The 21,413-nt window shown below is 41.5% G+C and overlaps 1 protein-coding gene across 3 annotated transcripts in view; it reads right to left on the minus strand.

Annotated features, from left to right (window-relative positions):
- LOC104003107 (WW domain-binding protein 2-like) overlaps positions 1–21,413 on the minus strand; it is an 86,685-nt gene that overhangs the window by 10,347 nt on the left and 54,925 nt on the right. The window contains exons 1-4 of one of the 3 annotated variants that reach the window (XR_001711285.4): positions 16,461–16,550; positions 13,163–13,236; positions 6,613–6,690; positions 5,201–5,329 (exon numbers count right to left, since the gene is read on the minus strand). The gene's annotated coding sequence lies outside the window, so the exon portion shown is untranslated. Of the gene's footprint in view, positions 1–5,200; positions 5,330–6,612; positions 6,691–13,162; positions 13,237–16,460; positions 16,551–21,413 lie in introns of those variants that run through there. The other 2 variants (XR_010152058.1, XM_054672216.2) reach the window with 2 other exon arrangements.

Here is a 21,413-nt window from a genome sequence, read left to right on the forward strand (position 1 = left end):
TAGAAGGTTTTAGAAGGTTTTCTGAGGCCACCCCCAGCCCCCCATTCATTGATTTCACGTCTTGTTTGTGTTTTTTATTTTATCACACCCTCCTATTTCTGGTTCCCAGAATGTAAGTAGTTCTCCCTCCACAATGTTCAACAGTCCTCAATAATGCCCGGCTATGTGAAGATGGAAAGGTGAGGGAAAATTAGCACCATAAGCAGAGTCTGGAAAGGTACACAGACATTTAACAGATGGAAACAGGAGGGCTGCCATTCTAGAGAGATATGAGGACTGCTCATCAGCCTGGCTTCCGCTAGAGGAGATCTACTTTGGTGTCTAGCCAAATTTTGATCCTTTGCCTTAAATCTTTTCTGGAAAGAGATGAGCTATGAATAAATATTTGGATTTAGGAGGAATTAGTTTAAACATCTCTGAAAAATACCACATTATCTCTTCTTCAGATGCAAATCTTTTGAGTACCTAAGAGTGGATTTTCCTCTCTCTGGAGTCAACCCCAAAACCAAGCCTAACTTTGCCTTGGTTCTCTGATTGTGGCTCCCATCACCTCTGGAACTGTGGGGTGACTGGGAATGGAAAGCATAAAGCTGGGGGATGCAAAGAAAGATGGTTCTCACCCAGTCTCTGGGCATTTATCAGAAGAGAGGGAGGTCAGCCAAGTTCCTCATCTGCTACAGCAGCAAAGGCGATCTCCCCAGTGACTTTTCCAGATGGAAAAGTGCTCTGAGCTTCTGACCATCTCCCAGAGGATAAAGGGAATTTGATGAGGAGAGACTTTTGCTCTTCGAGGCAATTGTGCCTGCATGCATCAAGCTGTTGGCTGGCATCTCCAAGCACCTTGCACATAGTAGGCACATGATAATGATTTGTCAGATGCACAAATCAATACCATTCTTCCACCAAAAAAGAAAAGATGGCAAGTGGTTTATGAAAAAGAACATTCCATTACAACAGAGCATCTCGGCCCAGGTTTAGTGTTCAAGCCTATATGTAGAGAATAACAGACTAATCTAGAAGAGGATGGAACTATTGTGTAACCAAATGATTTCCACTCTGGCTGCATGTTAGAATCACCTGGTACGCTTCTGAAAAATGCTGATGCCCCACTTGAGAGTAATTGAATCAGAAACTCTGGGGAGAAGCCCAGGCATTGGTATTTATTTGTAATTTCCCAGGTGATTCTGGTGCACAATGAGACTGTGAATGACTCATCTCTCCAGGCAGGTGGAATGATTTACCCAGGATCCCACCAGGCTGGTGCGGGGCCGGGGAAGAGAATCCAGGTCTCCCCATCCAACCCTGTGTTCTTTCCCACACACCACATCAACTCTCCTTTGGCCCTGTGGCCTGTGGGATAACTTGCACTTTTCCACTGGGAATAGGGAGCCGCAGTTGACCCACTAACCCCCTGGAAACAAGTGCCTCGGCACCATGGGAATTTTCCTGGTCCTATTTGTGGAAATGCTCCAACCTTGGATGTTTTTCCAGTAAAGGATATTATGAGCAGGGTCCCTTTGGTAACTATCTATAAGCATTATTTGTGAGGCATGGGAAGATTCTGGCCCCAAAATATCCTCTTTGCCTTCAGTTACTTATGCTACAAGGCATGTTATAAGAATATTTTAGGGGGTTAAGAGATATTAGTTATTAGAATGTAAATAAAGCTGTGAGTAGCCCCTTCTCTCTTGCTAGTCTAAATGAAGTGTTGAAGGTTTAAGTACCTAGCACAGTGCTTAGCTTTAAGTTTCACAGTACTTAATGGCAACTACCTCTTATCCTATTCTTGTTATGTTTGAATAAACCATGCAGGGTCTTATGTACATTCTCTAATTTAATTATCACTCAAAACTTAGGAGGCAGTTTATATCCTTGTACTAAAATGAAGACACTGAGGTGCACATTCTAATTATGATGCCTATAGGTTTGAATGAAACTGGAAGTTCCTATTAGCTTGAACTAACCCCTTCTGCTTTACCTACGAGGAAAATGAGGCCTAGAAAGGTGCTGTGATTTTCTCTGGGAATATGTATCATGTTCAATTGTTTATCAGTGATTCATGTCATAATTAATGTATCAGTTCCCTTCAAAATTAGAAAAGGAAAGGCCTTTGAGTCTCTCTGTTTGGTGTTCAAATCCTGGTCTGACCATTTTCTGGCTGTGAAAAAACTTACTTAACTTGAAAGAACCCCACCTTTGGAAGGAAAGGAGGAAGGCAGGGGAAGAAAAAGAAGAGAAAGGGAGGAAAAGAAAGAGGAAGGAAAAATGCAGAGAAGGAGAAGAAAAAGAAAAAAAGAAAAGAGAAGAGGCAAGGAAGGGAGGGAGAGGACCATTCTCTACACAAGGCAGAGACAGAAGATACATGATGAGGAAGTGGTTGGTGGTGCCAAGCCACTGAAGGTCAAAGAGCGCTTGGTGTTGCCTTCTAAAGGATATTTTCTTGAATCCAAGATTCCAATCAGAAGTCCAGAACCTGCTGCAAGAAGGAGGAGAAGGCTTGAAACTGGGATAAACAGAAGGAGGAAAAGTGTAAGTGAGAGTTTCTACAGAAACAGGGCAGGGGAAGAGCTGAATTTGTTCCAGAGAAATTCAGGGACAAGGAAGATGTGAAAAGAAAACGCCAATGTTGGGTTCATGAAGGCTCTGAATGGCTTCCCTATAGGACTGAAGCAAAGGGCGTCGTAGGAGTCCGAGGCATGAAACAGTATATTCCACCAGAAGAATGTACATCTTTGAAGTACCCCGCCCCACCCCCCCGAAAAAGGTCCATCGCGGACTATAGCTTTTGAAGAAAAAAGAAGGAAAAACCGGTGAAAGTGAATCAAAGGAAGTGATAAATCTGTCAGTGACCCTCTCCTGAAACAAAGCACATGATGCTTAATTAATGCATTTAGCTGCCTGACCAGAGGAGCCTGGTAGTCAGGCCCACCTCCAGAGCCTCACCTAGTTCTGGAGCTCTTTGAAGATGAAAAGCACTTTTAAGTGTGGACTCGGACGATGACCACGAATGCTGTTAACTCCATGGGGAAAGAAATAAAAACACATATTAAATGTGTTATAATACTTACGAGCACCCTTTGAAGGCAGTGTCCTCTAAACATAGGAAGGCATACATAAGGAAGTAGAGAAAAATGAGAAGGGGGTTGAGGGAGGTGGAGAGGCCAGGGCAGGCCTGGTAGGGGTGCTCTCTAATGCCACACACTGGACAGGGTGACAAAGAAGGCTTTAGGCAGAAGGAGGAGGGAACGGTGGGAGAGAGGACACTACCAATATGAAATGTCAAGTGCCAGGAACTGAGAAGAGAAAACTAAGGCCACTGTGAGACTGGGCCATGTGAGAAGAAAAGAACTGTGTCATGGTGAGGTAGAAGTCATTAAATGTCTAGAGAAGGTTCATTACCCACATTTAAAGGCATCAAGCACCAAGGCTTTACTACTAGCCTGGGAAAACAGTGAAAGAGGACGTGAACAAGAAATTCTCAAAAAGCAGAACAGCGCTCCTGGATGAGAAACTCTGTAGAAGCTGAAAGCTGCTCCTCAATGGCCTTTCTCTCCCTGTCTCTCTCTCTCCTGCCTCCGTGTGTCTCTGCTATCTATCCAACACTCATCAAAGTTAGCTGAAATGACAATAGGCAATACTCAAAAATGAGGAAAAGCAAAAAGTGGCATCCAGAACAAAGGTAGGGACCTGTTTACATGAACCATATGTATTAGTGTATCTCTTTTTCTTTTTTTTTTCCCCACTTAGGGAGATTTCTAAGGTAGCAGATGGACCATTCAAAGACTTAGAAAATGAGGCCAAAGAGATGAATAAATGGTGAGAGTAATGAGTCTTGCTTTTAAATGGAATTCGTAATTTCTTTCTTTTTTTTTTTAAATTAAATTTAATTTTTTTTTTGAGACAGGGTCTCACTCTGTTGCCCCAGCTGGAGTGCAGCAATGCAATCACGGCTCACTGCAGCCTCAACCTCCCAGGGGCAAGCATTTCTCCTGCCTCAGCCTCCTAAGTAGCTGGGACTACAGACACATGCCACCATGCCCAGCTTTTATTTTCTTGTAGAGACAGGGTCTCGCTATGTTGCCCAGGCTATTTTATTTCTTTTAATTATTTGATTCAAGAACATAAGAGCATATCTGAAGTTTACTCATAAATTTGGGGAGACTTTCATGCCATCGGACTAACCCCGCAGAGGAGAGCAAGAAGAGGCCAAGTGGTATGGCAGAAAGAACATGCAAGTGGCGGCCCCAAGCTCCAACTGCTTTTATTTGCTCCTCTGGGGACATTCAGCCTTGGCCTGTTACCAGATTCTGAGGTTCAGTTTTCCCATTTGTGTCAGAACTATGGTATCTCAAAGACTGGACTCAAGAAATCTCTTTTTCTGAATTGACATATCACCAATACTTTGTGAATAAAATTTTGGAGCTTTGCCATTTTCATTACCTCCTGATACCTGTTTCAAAAAAGTACTGCTTTCCAGGTATCAGCTTATGAATCTGGGAGAAATCGCATCAGCTGTACTTAAGCCTTCCTTCTGCTAACTTCCTGGTCAAGACATTGTTGAGTTTGACGCTTCTTTCTAGGCAGCCCCAGTACAGTTTCTTGGGACGAAGTATGTTCAAGGCACCTTTCCTATTCTACCCTAATAAAGTAAGTGGATAGGACCATCTCTCAAGTGTTCCTGGGCCACCTCTTCCTGTGTACCTTGGACACATCCATTGGGAAGGCCTCAGAGCATGGTGAGGCTAAGACCTGGGTATAGACTAGGCCCTCTCATGCATCAGCCGTGCGGCTGGAGCAGATGTTACTCTTCTTGTGCCTCAGTTTTCTCATCTATGAAACAATCATAGTAAGTGTGCTTCAGAGAGTTGTGAGTGTTAGATAAAATAGTACATAAAAAACACTTGGCACTATGTCTGTTTTAGAGTGAAATCAATAAACGTAAACTATTATCATAATGTCATTGTCATTAATACAATTACCAGGAGCTTATTACATAATGAGTAGCCACAAATTAAATTCTGCTCACTGCTCTCATTGTTCATGACTCAGATGTTTTTTACATCCCCTTTCTGATTCTTATTGCTGGGTAGTTTTTTTTTTTAAATTAAAATATAACAAGCCAGATATTGTTTAACGATAACAGTTAATTCAGGAGAATTATTTTTTCTCTTTTTTAAACACTTTAATTCATTCCACCTACCTTTATATTGGGGTCCTCAGGGTTAATTAGGAGCAACTTTGTACTTGGATAGTTGGTTAATCACCAAGAAGAATGTTGGAAGAAAGCTACTCATATGCTTTTCATCTCAGCATCCAATTCCCAGGAAACCTGGAAAAAACCATTTTACTTGTCTAAGGCCACCTACAGTATTAGGTAATTATTAAAGCTGATTGCATATCAGAGCCTAAATACAGTGCTGCAGAACCGTGCTCCCCTCATGCTCCCCTCACGGCAAATGAATCAGAGACGCTGCCATGTATTTTTGAAGAGTAAATCTTTGTGCTAATTAATTATATTAATATCAACATGTTGATATTGATATAATTAGCACAGTGGATGACACTGATATAATTAGCACAAATATTTACTCTTCAAAAATAAGTGGCAGTGCATATGCATATAATAACGTTAATAATAATACTGAGCTGTTATAGCATCACTTTCTCTGAGGAGTTTACAAAATACATAAATAGCAAATAATTAAAACTCAAACTCCGTTGAGAGCTTTGATAGCATCATTGAGCAAAGTTGAAGGGGTTTATGCAGTCAGAGTAACCTCATAAATACATTCTGACAGGGGCATTTTTTGCCCAAACAGAAGTGACTCTCTAAGCAGCTATCAGTAGGCCTAAAACTAAGAGATATACCAAATTCTGTAACTGAATTGAAACTGAATAGGGCCCTGTCTCTTTCTTTACTCTGATTCATGTTCAACTAATCTAAAACCACAATTATTTTATTCTAAAATGAAACAGAATTGGGTAAAAGCAAGGATGCTGGGATACAAGACAGAAAATATATTCAGGTGTCCTTGTCCCCAGCGTCTTTTACGTAGAAAGACCATGGGCTTGCTAAATCTATCCAGAGGCCATCTCTCTTTTGTTTGAAAATGTAGACTCCACACCTCATCGCATAATTATATGTGGTACCATGAGAAGAGAGGTGGCATGGTGCCTAATGGTTCCATTGGCACTCTCTGCTGTCAGGAGCGATGAGAACCAACTTTCCCACTGTGTTTGTGATGGGAGATATTAATCTCAACCAATTTCTTATTTCTTTATTTCTGAGAACAGGCTAATTGAGTTTCACATTATCTTACCATTACAAGTATATTTACTGCCACCAGCACAGCATATATGCACAGAAACACACACATACATATCTGCACATGCAAACAGATAAACATCACACACAAAACAAAACATAACTGTGAGTTCCAATGAACCCATTGATAAGCATGAAAGATAGATACAGGCCAGGAGACTTTTAAAATATGTTGCATTTACAGAACATTGTGCTTACTGGCAAACATCGGAAAAGTAAAATTGGCTTCATGGACTGACAGAAAGAGACATTAGTTATTTTAACCCTCTTTTCCTCTAAGCACTAACTTCTATAATGGAGCATCCCAGATGTTTTGCTTCTTAGTGCCTCTTTGGATGTGAAGATTGCACAGCAGGAGGCAACATCTGGGGGAGAAAGGAGAGATTGTGTAAGAGACTTAGGATATTGGTGCGCACCCGGTTGTGATTCTTGGATATGTTTCAGAGAATTTTTTAAAAAGGCAGCCTCCATTGTAATTATCATTTATAATTAATTTCTGGGTGCAATAGCAGAAGAGTATTTCAATATTCCAGTTTTCTAGAGAAAAAGGATTTTTCTTGCATTTATGCAGATTTAGAATTTCAGCTGTAAATTGACCTCCTCCTTACCACAAACCATATTGTTTTGCAACCTCTTAATACATAAAACTGCTTTGGTCCTTCAGTGAAAGATGTCATTTTTACCATAATGAGAAAAACTGGAAAGTCTCAGCATCTCATGAACGTCATTGCTCAGACAGTGCTTGGTTCAGGGAGGGTTTGAGGTTCAATCCTGATGCTTATGATTGTCTCATTTCACTCTGACATCATAATTGAGACTAATCTCCACTGATTTTTTCCCTTACGTTCGTTCTTGCTTTCAAGTTTAATCATCCACTACAATTTGGACATAACAGCAGTGGAATGGGTGTTTTCTGAAAAACACACATTGGAATCATTTTGCATTGTAGCTTCAGTTCATGATGTTTTGCTAAGCAGGTATCCAAAGGCACACACTGAAATCATTTTGCCAGCATACTCTTGCCTTTTAATAGCTTCCTAACAGGGTATCTGAAGAAACACTCTTGAAACATTTTGCCCTCCTAATTTTATGTTGTAATGACATCAAAATGTCGTAAAGCAATTACCGTCCCAAGCACAATGATCTTTAGAAGTTACTTTCTCTATAGGCTCATTAACTCCTTTCTAGCTTTAATATCTTGATTGTTTAAAAAAATGTTTAATACTAATTGAGAGGCTTCATTTAGAACTGAATACCATTTATTTAGCACAATCTCTCTCTTTCTCCCTCTGTCTGTCTGTCTGTCTCTCTCTCTCTCCCCTCTCTCAACCAAATTGGACTAAGCTGACAGAACCCTATATTTATAGATACACACACACCTTCTGACTGCTCCAGTTAAGATTCAAAGTGGAACTGATCTGGTACAAAGCAAAAATCAGCCTAGTGGATTGCTTTGGAGTCAAAGGAAACAGTAGATAGTGGCTGTGTCCTTGGCAGTGAGCACATCCCAAAGTTTCTGCACTGCCTGAAAAACATGAGGCTGGGTACTCATTATGGGGTCTGGAAGAAATGTGAGATGCTTAACTGGAGAAGTTCTACGTGGCAACACGACCGTCTGATTCCAACCACACTTAGTTCTAATGACTGAGATCCACCAGGTATATTTCTCCAAATAAAAATGCTAAATCAAGGGAACAAACAATGACACACTGGATTCAGTTATTCTGTGATATAGGCTGTGATTTGCAGCTATACCCTCCTGAAACATCTGTAGGAAGAGTTAAAGCTTAAGTTTTCCTCTGGGCCATTTGAAATAAGTAAAGAATAGCCACCAACCTCTATCACCTTTTCTAATATAAACATTAAAACAAATGTGCTTGTCTCACATGTGCCAGATAATATTCATAACTTAACCTTTAACTGTCTGAGCACGTTCTCATCTGGATAATGGAAGGGTTGGAAATGAGCTCAACGAATTTGCACAACACAATGCCAAGGATGTAATGGCTTCTCTACTCAAATCAAGAGATAAGATGGTCTCTGACTTTTTCTATAGACTCTCTGTCCATGACTAAACAACATAGCTCTGTTCTTGCCAAATATTTTTTTTCTGTTTTAAGCATCCTCAAAGGTGACCCATAGAGTTCTAGCAACCAGTTTGATCATAGAAAAGAGGCAGAATGATTGGTTCAGATGTCTGAAAGTAAAGCTAAAACTGGGAGGAGCTACTTGGTTAATAATAAATAACAAAAAAGATAGATGAATAAAAATAAGCATCTTAATGATTTACCATTGCTATGAAACCAATAGGCTGGTAATCCAATCCGATATCTGCAAATTTGTATAATCCTCAGGGCAAAACAATTTAATGGGCTGTCTCTTTTATAGTTACAAAAGGCCTTTCATGTGATCAATTATACATAAGAGTACAATAAATGTAACTTTCTTCATACTAATCACATCTAACTTAAATTCTCTTGTTGGTCTTTGGAGTGTATGTGGCGTTCCCAATAAAGTTTTTAGTTCTGACTCTTACCAAAAGTTAATCTGCCCAGAACTTCCAAATAAATCCTCAGTATGAGAGCCTTTTTTTTTCACACTAAATAAAACTGTTCAAACAATACGGTTTGTTAGAAAACTGCCACCTCCTCCTGTTCTGGCCCCTTCCTCGACACAACAATCCTGCTGCCTCTGTAAGCCAGTGGGCAGTGGGGGGTTGGTTTGATTGTTTTTCTTCTGTTTGGTTTTGTTTGTATTTTGTTGAAAAGGCAGCCTAACACTGTGTTAACACCGTCACTTGAGGCTAACAAAACTTGGCTAAGAGATGGAGATTTCCAGTCCTCACTCCAGTGACAGGTCCCAGAAGGCCCTCAGACCCTCCCAGATTCGTATAAAGTCTAAATTCCCATCTGTTTTATTATACGTTTAATTGGTTTGCTCCTCTATGGAACAGGAAAGTAAAATGAAACCCCTCATCATGTGCCACTTAAGTTAGGGGTAAAGGTCACGCTGACTCTCAAAGAAGTGTAAAAAATAAGAAATGACTAAATTCCTCCCAGTTGCCTAAGTCAATCAGTTGATGCCTGACTCTGAGTTGGTTGATTCAATAAATTGGTTTTTTAGCTACTATTAAGTACCAGAAACTATTCTAGATGCTGTAGATATGGTTATAAGTAAGAATTAACTCTGTATTTGCTTCCAAGAGTAGAATGGACTTTAAGACCTCCCCTGTTCCTAGACACATGATATACAATTCATTTCACAATGGGAAGCATCTCAGGACATAAAGTATAGGACTGAGGAAAAGAATAGAGAACATCAGTGGGTTATTTTCTTCAAGCATCCAAGAAGAAAAGGAAAGGGTTCTTAGAAAGGAGATTTCTTAAGGTCCTAGTTGGGGGATTACTTAATCCCTAGAGGACCCATTTTGGAGTTACACATCCTGAGAAAGTTGCATGTATGTGAATGTTTAGGAAAATCCAGGCCTAACTACTAAAATAAAAGGTGAGAGAGTTTGTGTGTTTGTGTGTGGGTGTATTGTTTGCCCAAGAGTACCTAAGAAAACATATTCTGAAGGCTCACTTGCTGCCTGCTCCATGATTGTGGCCTTTCAAGTGTGGTTTGCTAAAGAAATCAGGCACAGTACAGCAAATTGGAAAAATGAACTGGAACATCATAATCTACCTCAGCTAGAGCAAAGAAAAAGACATCTGGTAGACCACTTGGAAGCCAGCCAATGACGAAGACTTCAATTAAAATAAAGAACGTGTCCTCAGGAGAGCATCTCCGAGCTCAAGAAGTTATAAGTCCAGTGAGCTACTTGAAAGCCAACTACTAGAAAAAGCCATTTTCAAATAAAACCACCAAAGTGAGCAGGCTTTGAATTCTTCCAAGAAACCTCTTTCTGCATGTCTGTCCTAACTAATGATTTAATAGGAGTTAGACAGGCCACTACTCAATGCTGGAAACAGGCTGTTATACAAGAAGAGAAGCTATAGGTCTGCCTGTAATGTTTCTGGGGAAATTCAAATATTAGCATCCAGTTACAGGGGGTGCTATGGTGCGGCAGAGGGTGAGCTGGACTAGGAATTAGCAGACCTGGGTTCCAGTTCCAGCTTTGCCACTTTTTACTTGTGAGACTTAGGCAGGAGACTTCATCCTTGTGGGTCTCAGTTTCCTCAGCTGAAAATGAGGTTACTAAAACCTGCATCATAGAAATAAAGGGAGAAGTACATGAAATATTCCACGGAGAGACGCTTAACACTAGTGCCTGGCATATAAAATGCTTACAACATGTTAGTTAAGGAGTATAAACCTGATAAAAGATAAAAATCATCTTTGCTAAAAATCAGCTATTGATGTTCATATTGGAGTAATGGAATCTGATATAAAGAGCATATATGAAATAAATACTCTAACCCTTAAGATAATGTGTTTTCCTGAAGAAGAATCATGTGACTATGGAAGGGACAAAAATAATTTTGTAGAGTCCCAGAAACAGAAACAACTGGACACCAAGGCATCGAATCTCCACTCAATGAAAGAAATAAAGGGTCGGTGGTTGCAAATGTAATGAGGGTTCTGTAGACTGAAGTTGCACAGAAATTTTCAATAGACATGCAGTCTACTTGCTTCTTGGTATATCAATAACAGAGTTTTTTGTTAATATTCTTGATATAAAATTTTTAACAAGACCATTTCTATATTATAATTATTCCCAGAAATGCCAGTAACCATGAAGTTAAACATCTGAATGAATTCAAGAGAATTAGCATAGATTATGACCCTAACTCTTTTAAAAAATTTATTTTGACTTAAAAACTGTTTATCATGTATAACATGTTATTCTAAAACATAGTTAATTATTGTATATGGTATGAGATGAGGGTCTAACTTTATTCCTTTGCATGTAAATATCCAGTTGCCCAAACACCATTTCCACATTGTTTAATGGTTAAGTCTACCTAATTAATGTGTGCATTACTGCGCATACTTATTATTTTGTGATGAGAACAGTTAAAATCTACTTTCCTAGCAATTTTCAAGAATGTAATACATTGTTAACTATAGTCACCATGTTGTATGATAGATCTCTTAAGTTTATTCTTCTTATCTAACTTTATTCTTTTGCATGTAGATATCCAGTTGCCTAAACATGATTTAGACACTGTAAAACGTATATTTTGGATATTAACCCCTTAATATTCAAATGTGTAAGGGGTTTTTGGATGTAAACCCTTAATATCCAAATCTCCAGAGGTATGGTTTGCAAATATTTTCTCCCATCCTGTAGATTGTCTTTTCACTCTGTTGATTGTTTCCTTGGCTGTGCAGAAGTTTTTTAGTGTGATATAATCCATTTGTCTTTTGCTTTTATTTTGGGGTTCATATTTTTAAAAATCATTACTCAGACCAGTGATATGGAAATTTTCCCCTATGCTTTCTTCTAGAAGTTTTATAGTTTCAGGTCTTACATTTTGTCTTTAAATCATTTTGAATTAATTTTTATATCTGGTGTGAGATGAGAGTCTAACTTTATTCTTCTGCATTTGGATATCCAGTTGTCTAAACACCATTTATTGAAGAAACTCTCCTTTCCCTATTGTGTTTTCTGGCATCTTTGTCAAAAATCAATTTGCTATAAAGGCATGGGTTTATTTCTGGGCTATTTATTCCATTCCATTGGTCTACTTGTCTCTTTTTATGCCAATACCATGCTGTTTATGCTGTTTGGATTATTAAAGCTTTGTAGTATATTTTGGAGTCAGGTTATGTGATACCTCTAGCTTTGTTTTTTGGGGTTTTTGTTTTGTTTTGCTCAAGATTACTTTGGCTATTCAGGGTCTTTTGTAGTTCCACATAAATTTTAGGATTTTTTCTATTTCTGTGAAAAATGTCATTGGGATTTTAATAGGGATGGTTTTGAGTTTTTAGATCACTTTGGGTAATATAGACATGTTAACAATATTAATTCTTCCAATTCATGAACATGGTATGTCTTTCCACTTATTTGTTCCTTCATTTATTTTTATCAATATTTTATGGTTTTCAGTCTTTCTTTCACATCCTTGGTTAAATTTATTCCTTTTCTTTTTTTTCTTTTTTTCCTTAGATGGAGTCTCGCTCTGTCACCAGGCTGGAGTACAGTGGCGCGATTTTGCTCACTTCAACCCCCGCCTCCCAGGTTCAAGCAATTCTCCTGCCTCAGCTTCCTGAGTAGCTGGGACTACAGGCATGCGCCACCATGCCCAGCTAATTTTTGTATTTTTAGTAGAGACAGGGTTTCACCGTGTTGGCCAGATGGTCTCAATCTCTTGACCTCGTGATCCACCCACCTCGGCCTCCCAAAGTGCTGGGATTACAGGCATGAGCCACCACGCCCGGCCGGTTAAATTTATTCCTAAGTGTTATGCCTGTAACTCTTGAAAAAGTAATTCTTAAATAAACATCAATTAATATTCTAGAGAGAATTTGTTCATTGAGACTTTCTTATTCACTAAGCACAAACAAAACCCATCTCTGCCAGGCCTTCTGTATTATTATAACATTTAAATTGATCTGTGTTTGTGTATCTTTCTCTTCAGCCAGTCAGGAGTGTCTTGTAAGTAGAGGATGACGGTTACTCCTCTTTAAATCTTCAGCTACTATCAGAAAGACTGGCATATAGTATATGCAAAAAAAAAAAAAAAATGTTCAATGAATGAATGAAAGAATTCACCAGGAGCAATGCCTTGTGGAGCGGGATATATAAGTTTTGTGGCTTGTATATCTAGATAAGGGCTGGGGAAGGGGAGGAAAGGGGCATTAACAGAAGGTAAATGATAGAAATAGACTCACCTTATACTTCAGAGTTTAGCTTGGAGGAGATGGTCCTTACATTCCCAAATCCAAACAATTGCTTTATTGGGCTGCTGACCCCAGGAAAGATAAAGTTCATTAGTAAACACTGTCTTCCTATTTGAAAACTGATGGATAAAGTCTGAAATAAAGATAGGCCAACTATGACTCCCAAAACTAATGACTGCTGATTACAATAGAAGAAATCCCCCATCCCCTGCTACAGAGACAGCCTGCCCTCCAGCAGATGTGGAGGAATAATGCCTTTGCTCTCTTGGGAGATTCAGAGGGATCTGAAAACTGTCAGGCCTTGAGAAGTGGGAGCAGGTTTTTTGTGAAGCCAAGGATATGTGGATTCCAGGAGTCTGTGCCAGAGAACCAGGGCCTGACAAAGAAAATCCCCTTAAAAGTGGTAAGAGAAAAGAAACCAAAACCAAAACATGAATAAAAAGCACAGAAAAAAAATGGAAGAAGCTAGTTTTTTCGCCAGCTTTGCAACTGTACTGAATACAGTTGTGAATAATAAGAAGAGGAGGAAGTCTAGGATCCTTATTTGATAAGGCCTTGTAAACATGTCTCTCATTGTTACCTTTCTCTTCTGACTTTTAATGGAGAGAAGCACATATAATAAATGAGTCTGCATCATCAGATGGAGTATTAGCATTTGGGCTGATTTCTTCCTAATGCTTTAACACACATCTTCAATTCAAAGAAGCCACATGTGCAGATGCCTTTTCCACAAGAAAGAAAATTGAGAGAGAATAGAGGCATTGTCCATCCCACTGCCATAACCTTTCACAGCCAGAGATCATAAAAGCCCTTACTGTTGGCCAAATGCTGGTCCCTTCATCTGGGAGTGGGCAGCACTTTGAGGAGGAAGGAAAGATGAAGGTTTCTCTAGGGTATCTCATTATCACACCAATTGGAAGGCCACCCTGAAAGTGAGAATCTACAGTGCCCAATACACACACATGGAATTCATTAATGAACTTGTCTTTTCTATGAAAGTCCCCTTCACTCCATTTTGTCTTAAAACCACACTACCTGCAGCACTGGAGAACAGAAAGGAGCCACACAGTTCTGGGGTCTGACCCTGGCTTTGCCCTTCACTGGCTGCCCCAACTTAGACAAGTTCATTACCTTCTCTAAGGTTGTTCAATCTTTCTAAAGAATACAGAGTGTGTTACCTCTCTTAAGGGTCACCTAGAGGATTGAATGAGCGAGCCTATGTGAAAGTGCCTGGCAGGTGGTGAAAACTTAATTAATATGAGTTTCCTTGATGCTCTTATTCCAGAGCAGAACTACTCACCAAGGGGACCTGTCAGGCTTAGCCTCTTTATTCCACATTTCTCCCCACTCACCACAGTAGCTTGGCCAATATTATGGGACAGAAGTTACCTAGTCCATGATGCCAAATCTCATGTCATTTTCTAGAATGTCTATTATGAAGTTTGTGAGGCCAGGCACAGTGGCTCATACCTGTAATCCCAGCATTTTGGGAGGCCAAGGCAAGAGGATTGCATGAGCCCAGGACTTCAAGACTGGCCTGAGCAACAGAGGGAGACCTTGTCGCTCCAAAAATTTTTTTAAAAATTAGCTGGGCATGGTGACACATGTGCATGGTGGCAGGTGCCTGTGGTCCCAGCTACTTGGGAGGCAGGAGGGAGGATCCCTTAGGCCCAGGAGTTTGAGGTTGCAGGGAGCTATGATCACATCACTGCATCCAGCCTGGGCAACAAAGTGAGACCCCGTCTCTTAAAAAAGTTTGCTCAGCCCAGTTACTCAGGAGGCTGAGGCAGGAGAATCGCTTGGACCCAGGAGGTGGAGGTTGCAGTGAGCCAAGATCGTGCCACTGCACTCCAGCCTGGGTGACAAGAGTGAAACTCCGTCTCAAAAAAAAAAAAATTGTGAGCCCCCAAATTGTCAGCTTCAGGTAAGTATGGCAGAGCTACAAAACCCAACACCATCCATGATTTTGGAATTCTCTTGGCTCTTGAAAATAACATGAATAGTAATAGCAACAATAATGAAATTCTGCTACTTTTAGTAGCTTATAAGTAAGTTAAATAGTTTGCTAGGAATCTTATGTAATAATTATAACTTAAAGGAGTTATTATTTTTGAGCACTTATGTGCCATTGTAATGTGTATTACCTAATAACAATCATATAAATAATAATAGCTAATATTCACTTAAGCTCTTAAAATCTGCCTGGCACTCCCTCCCCCCTTGTATAGGAAGTTGAGGCTCCAAGAAGGAAGCGGCTTGCTTAAGGCTACACAGCTCATAACTGGCAAAGCTGGGATATCAATTTAGGACTAATTCCAAAGGGTGTGCTTTTAATCACTATACCTTGCTCCTTTTGTGAGAAATCAGTTTCAGGTGAGATAACCACAGAACATGGAATGTTCCCAGAGCCATAGAATGACCCTGGAGATAAAGGGCTGCCTTAAATCAGATAGTATCTACTTTGGCCCACTCTAAATTTAGGGCCTCTGAACGCCCCTGCTCTTCAATCTGCACCCTCAAAAACATGCCCCTTAAGGGAGTGGCTACAATCTGAGAGTGTTGTGTCCCTTGATCCAGCCCAGGATTAGACACCATAGATTTGTTTTGGGTGAATACCCTTTCTTATTTCCCAGTCACAACCAACCAACCTACTGTGGGACCTGGGACTGCATCCTGGGAGGACTGTTTTAAGGAGTAACTTTTGGGCTGGGTGTGGTGGCTCACGCCTGTAATCCCAGCACTTTGGGAGGCCAAGGCGGGCATATCACAAGGTCAGGAGATCGAGACCATCCTGGATAATGCAGTGAAACCCCATCTCTACTAAAAATACAAAAAATTAGCAGGGCGTGGTGGCAGGTCACAGGCTCTTCCTCTCTGGAGGACAGTGCCATATTTCTCGGTTTTACGAGAAAACTCCCTGTGATTCTAGGCTCCCAGACCTGTTGTCCCAGCTACTCGGGAGGCTGAGGAAGGAGAATGGCATGAACCTGGAAGGTGGAGCTTGCAGTGAGCCAAGATTGTGCCACTGCACTCCAGCCTGGGCGACAGAGCGAGACTCCATCAAAAACAAAAAAAACCAAAAAAACAAAAAAACAAAAACAAAAAAAAAGGATTAACTTTAGCAATGGCAGAGGTGCAGTCACTTATAATTGTCAATTCCAGGACCTGGAGTAGGTGCAGTCACTTATAATTGTAACTTCCAGGATCTTGATAGTAGCATTCTCATGCTGCTATAGAGAACTGCCTGATACTGGGTAGTTTATAAAGGAAAGAGATTTAATTGACTCACAGTTCCTCATTGCTGGGCAGGCCTCAGGAAACCTACAATCATGGCAGAAGGCACCTCTTCACAGGGTGGCAGGACGGAGTGAGAATGAGTGCCAGCAGGGGGAATGCCAGATGCTTATAAAACCACCAGATCTCATGAGAACTCACTCACTATCAGGAGAACAGCGTGGGGAAACCACCCCCATGATTCAATTACCTCCCACTGGGTCCCTCCCACAACATGTGGGGATTATTACAATTCAAGATGAGACTTGGGTGGTGGGGACACAGAGCCAGAGCATATCAGTTTCTTTTTTCTGAAATGCCTCATCCACCTTCTTACTGTGGTCTGGTGCTTCCCTAACAAGTGAAAAGTCTTCACTGTGGGAGGTGATTGGTCCTGGAAAAGAGAACTTAAATGCAAACCAAGGTGGAAATACCCAGTGTGTTTCTATATTGGAGATTTCTATATTGGGAAGGAGAGGGAACTTGGATGCCTAGAAATGGAAAAGAGAAAAGGATGTACTTAGAAAAGGCCAGAGACACCCCCAAACAATACACCTCTTATAGTCGAGCCAAGAACAGAGCCCACCCTGAATTAGTGTGACAGCCTGCAACAAATGGCTGGGAGCCACTGGATTATAGGAACGTGGCTGAGGTATGGGAGGTGTGACAAGGAAACCAGAAAAGTTAAGAGCCCTGGCTCTGGAATCAGATGAGATTTCAAATCTCACTTTTGCTACTTGACAGCTGTGCATGACCATTGGGAAAGTGTTTTATAGTCATTGAGCCTGTCTCCTCCCTCACAAAATGGAGATGGTACTAATACCTCTCACTCTCTTTGCCAATGAAACAAAAAAATACACATAAAGCATTTCTAACAATGATTGAGAAACAGTTGGTGTCTGATAAATGTTACTGACAATGATACTGTTAGTTAATACCATTAACTTTCGCCAGCCTCCCAACTCTCCCTCATTCAGAGGGAGTGATCTCCCTCATTCAGAGGGAATGATTAGGGAAGTTCATCTTCATGGGTTTGGAGTGCTGACAAATGTCCTGTGGAAAAAGACCATGGAGGAGCAAGGGATCAGGAGAGGAAGGCAGGAGTGTGGATTCCATTAGCATTGGGGTCTGATGACCATGGGGCTTCAGAAGCACTTCTGAGAGCAGCTAAGACTCCAGATGCTTCATTTTTTACAAAGGTGCTTAATGCAGAGCACAAATACTTTATTATTTCCACTGAAAACTCCAAACTTTCTGCTCCTACCTGGTAGGTAAATATTCTCTTCCCCATTTGCAGGGTGGTAAAAACAAGGCCTGACAGACCCTTGCCAGGGTCTGAGTGTGCACAGCGGGTCCTGAGGCTGCTTTGTCCAGGGGCGCAGCCCCACATCTGCTGGCTCAAGCAAGTTGATTGGCTGTCGGAGTAGCTCGTCTTTGCCTCGTTCCTGAGTCCTGAGAAAATGATCAGCCGCCTGAGAGGATGTGTTACAACTCAGTGCTTTTTAAGCTCCCCCAACACTGTTTCTGCAAAAGTTGCTCAATTTCAAAATGATCTTTTTACCAAAGCTTGATTTCTACAGGTTGAAGCCTTCCTGTGACACATGGCAACCAGGCTGGAAGTCAAGTGGTGTTTCCCTTACAAATTACCCAGAATGCTAAGAATGATATATAATCTGTGCCTGAGCCCTCGAGCTGTCTCAGACATGGTGATGGAAACCAGGTAGCTGTCTGCTCGCAGGCAGTCACACATGGCTCTGGGTGGAGCCTTGAATCACAGGGAGATTTCTCGTAAAACCGAGAAATACGGCACTGTCCTCCAGAGAGGAAGAGCACGTGACCTGCTTTATTGCTGTGCCTTTGAGCCCATGAGTCGCCGATGAACTTCAGTGGCTCTTCCTGGCTGACCTGTTGCATGTGGTGTTCATCTCCAAACAGCTTCATAGTTAACACAGGAAATTCATGGTGTTGATCTGTTTGAGAAGCAATTTAAGACTTAAGGTGCCTGTGCTTTCTTCTTCCCATCATCATTTCTTCTGTGGCTAATATACTATCTGCATACTCCCTTTCCTCATGGCACCTGCTGCTTTAGCCAACATTAATTCCTATAAATTACTAGAAAAGAGAAGCCTTCCAAGACAGAACCACTTAGGTCCAACCTAATGCTCCAAGAGGGCAGGGTTTTAGTCTAACTTGGTCACCACTGTCTCTTCAGTGCCTAGCATAGCACCTAAATCAGAGTAAGTGCTGAATGCAAATTCATAATAAACTAGGGACTCTTGGGACTCACTTTCTGAAGGTAGAAGCTACCAAAAATTACCAGGACCAAATTATTGCCTTTTATAAACCAATGCCAGATCTACAGTTTTAGTAGTTAGGCTTCACTTTAGTTAACTACTAGATTTAAAATCGCAGCAAAATGATAGGTAATATTTTACTGCATGAATACTGTGCTATCTCTTAAAGGTTTGTCATTAGGACCTCTTAAACACTCTTGGAAGGGAGCTACTTTAGAACTAGTAGGTCTCTCCTGTCTTCTTCTGATTATTACAGAAAAACTCTTCTCTCTGTATCACGAGTCCCCACACCCCCCCCCCCCCATTGCTTCACTTGACAACCAGAGAACTCTCCATTCCTGCTAACCAGAAGGCAATTCTTGAAAGGCGCCTTGGGTTATACTCATGTATAAAGAAAGTCTGAAATTAAGAAGTAAAAGAACATGTTAAGGTTGCCCAGTGTCAGGTTGGGTTCCTCCAAAACAGACCCTGAGATGAAGATATGTATAAAATGAATGTATAAGATGCTCCCGGGGAATCTGGTAAGAAAATGAGGGAAACAGAGTAGGGAAAAGGAGGAAAGCAAGCAAGCAAGCATGTGGCTCAGCCAAAGCCCCACAGAGGATCTCACCCTGATCTCTAAGGAAGTTCTGGAGCCTGAGTTACGCCTCAGCATTGTCTGCTCTAAGGGACTTCCGTCTCCATCTGTCATTGGTTAAAAGATGCATCAGGGAGAATAGGAATCTCCAGGTGTTTCAATTTCTCATGAATGTGGGCAAAGCAGGCTCTGGTAGCCTAAGTGTGGACCCCCAGAGGACAAGGACAGGTGTGGTGTGTGAGTGGGGAGGGTGGGTGTGATATCCATAGAAGGGGACCCCAGGGGACTTGTGTGGCACAACTACACCCACTGCCTGGGCTTCTGGCTGGTGATCACGACTCTCCTATCATCATGCAATGCAGCTCCCAATCAATAACCAAGTCTTTTCCAGAAAGTCTGACTCTATGGTCTCATTTTCCAAAGGCTGAGCTATCAAAATGCTTTCAGGAGCCGACCAGGAGTCATGGAAGTGGAATGTTTTGAGGGGCCCCTGCTAATTCCTAATTCCTTGCCTGAAACTCCACTGTTAGATATTTCTTTGGCCTAGGGTAACCTGTGTCAAAATATGTTGTCTGGAAGGGGCATTCCACTAATGCAATCACAGCCATGACTCCTTTCATGAGGTTCATTGTTCCAATTCTCCAGTCAGCTCCCCCTAAGGAGAATAAGCCTTGATGTGGTCAGGTGCGATGAAGTGAAAGCGTAATGGGAGAAGTGAGGGTGGGGAAGGTCCCCAGGGTTGAGGTGCTGTCTGGAAGGGAGCCACAGAAGAAGGAGCAAGACACAGGCACCTAATGGGGCAGGGGCAGTGGATGTGAAAGGAAAGGATTTGGGGCAGGAGTGAGTGGAGCACAAAATGATAGGGTGCCAGAGAGGGACAGCACTGTCACAGAGCAGCTTATCCCACATTTCTGTTGGGGGACAATCTGTTGGGGTAAAGCTTATCTCACATTTCTGACTTCCCATCCATTGGAAGAAATGTACAGTCCTTAAACAGAAATCTGGCAAAATAGGTTCTGCCTTCCAGGGATTCTCCCTAAGGCATCCAGATACAGTTACATTCTCCTTTTGTATAATATGTGTTCTCCTCTTCCTCCTTAGTAGGAGAGCCCTGATTCTGTTGAGTGTGCCAATGTTACCAAAAAAGTATTTTCTCCTCCCTAGGCTTCCTTGTAGCCAGGGGTAGATTTGCTTTGGTTCTGGCTATTGAGATGTAAATGGTCATCCAGATAGGGCTTGGGGTAAAGCTTGCTAAAGGAGGCCAACTCAACTGACAAGTCCCTTTTCAGCTTTTGCCTTTGGTTCTTCCCCTTTTTCCTGCCTAGGACTAGATGTGATGACTGGAGGGGGAGCAGCCATCTTGTGTCCATGAAGACAGGAACACAGATTAAGGAGGATGGAGCAGAAAGGCGAAGGGAACTAGGACCCCTTATGGTCTGATGGCACTGCAGTGCTAACTCTGGACTGTCTACATCTGGAACATGTGTCAGTGAGAACAATACTACATTTTGGTTAGACTATTTTTCCTGAGTTCCTGTTACATATGTAATCTGTCTACCAAAGGCTAAAGATGGAAGAAGGGGCTAGGTATTCACGTTTCAGTTCTTTTTGGCTCTCCTCTTTTTTTCAAAGTGGCCTGTCCTCAGGATATAGAGATTCTTTGTTTCTCCTTGCCCCATGCTCACTATGTGGGTTCTACCCCTGTTGGTGGTGACAGGGAATAGTCTGCAGCTAGGTGGGTAAGCTCAGTTCAGAGAGGAAACTGTGAGGAAGCCCAATTGTGGCCACACATCTAAGCACTCTGTAATCTTTAAAATCGCCTTATCAGAGACAAAGCTCATATGTGGCCCTCCATGTGCCTAATTTCTGGTCCATCTCTTTTTTTTTTTTTTTTTTTTTTTGAGACAAGATCTCACTCTGTCAACCAGGCTCAAGTGCAGTGGCACGATCTTGGCTCACTGCAGCCTCGACCTCCCAGGCTCAAGCGATTCTCCCACCTCAACCTCCCAGGTAAATGGGACTACATGTGTGTGACTCCACACTCGGCTAATTTTTTTGTAGAGATGAGATTTCGCCATGTTGCAGGCTGGTCTCGAAT

The sequence above is a fragment of the Pan troglodytes genome, chromosome 17, assembly GCF_028858775.2.
Source record: "Pan troglodytes isolate AG18354 chromosome 17, NHGRI_mPanTro3-v2.0_pri, whole genome shotgun sequence".
Lineage (NCBI taxonomy): Eukaryota > Metazoa > Chordata > Mammalia > Primates > Hominidae > Pan > Pan troglodytes.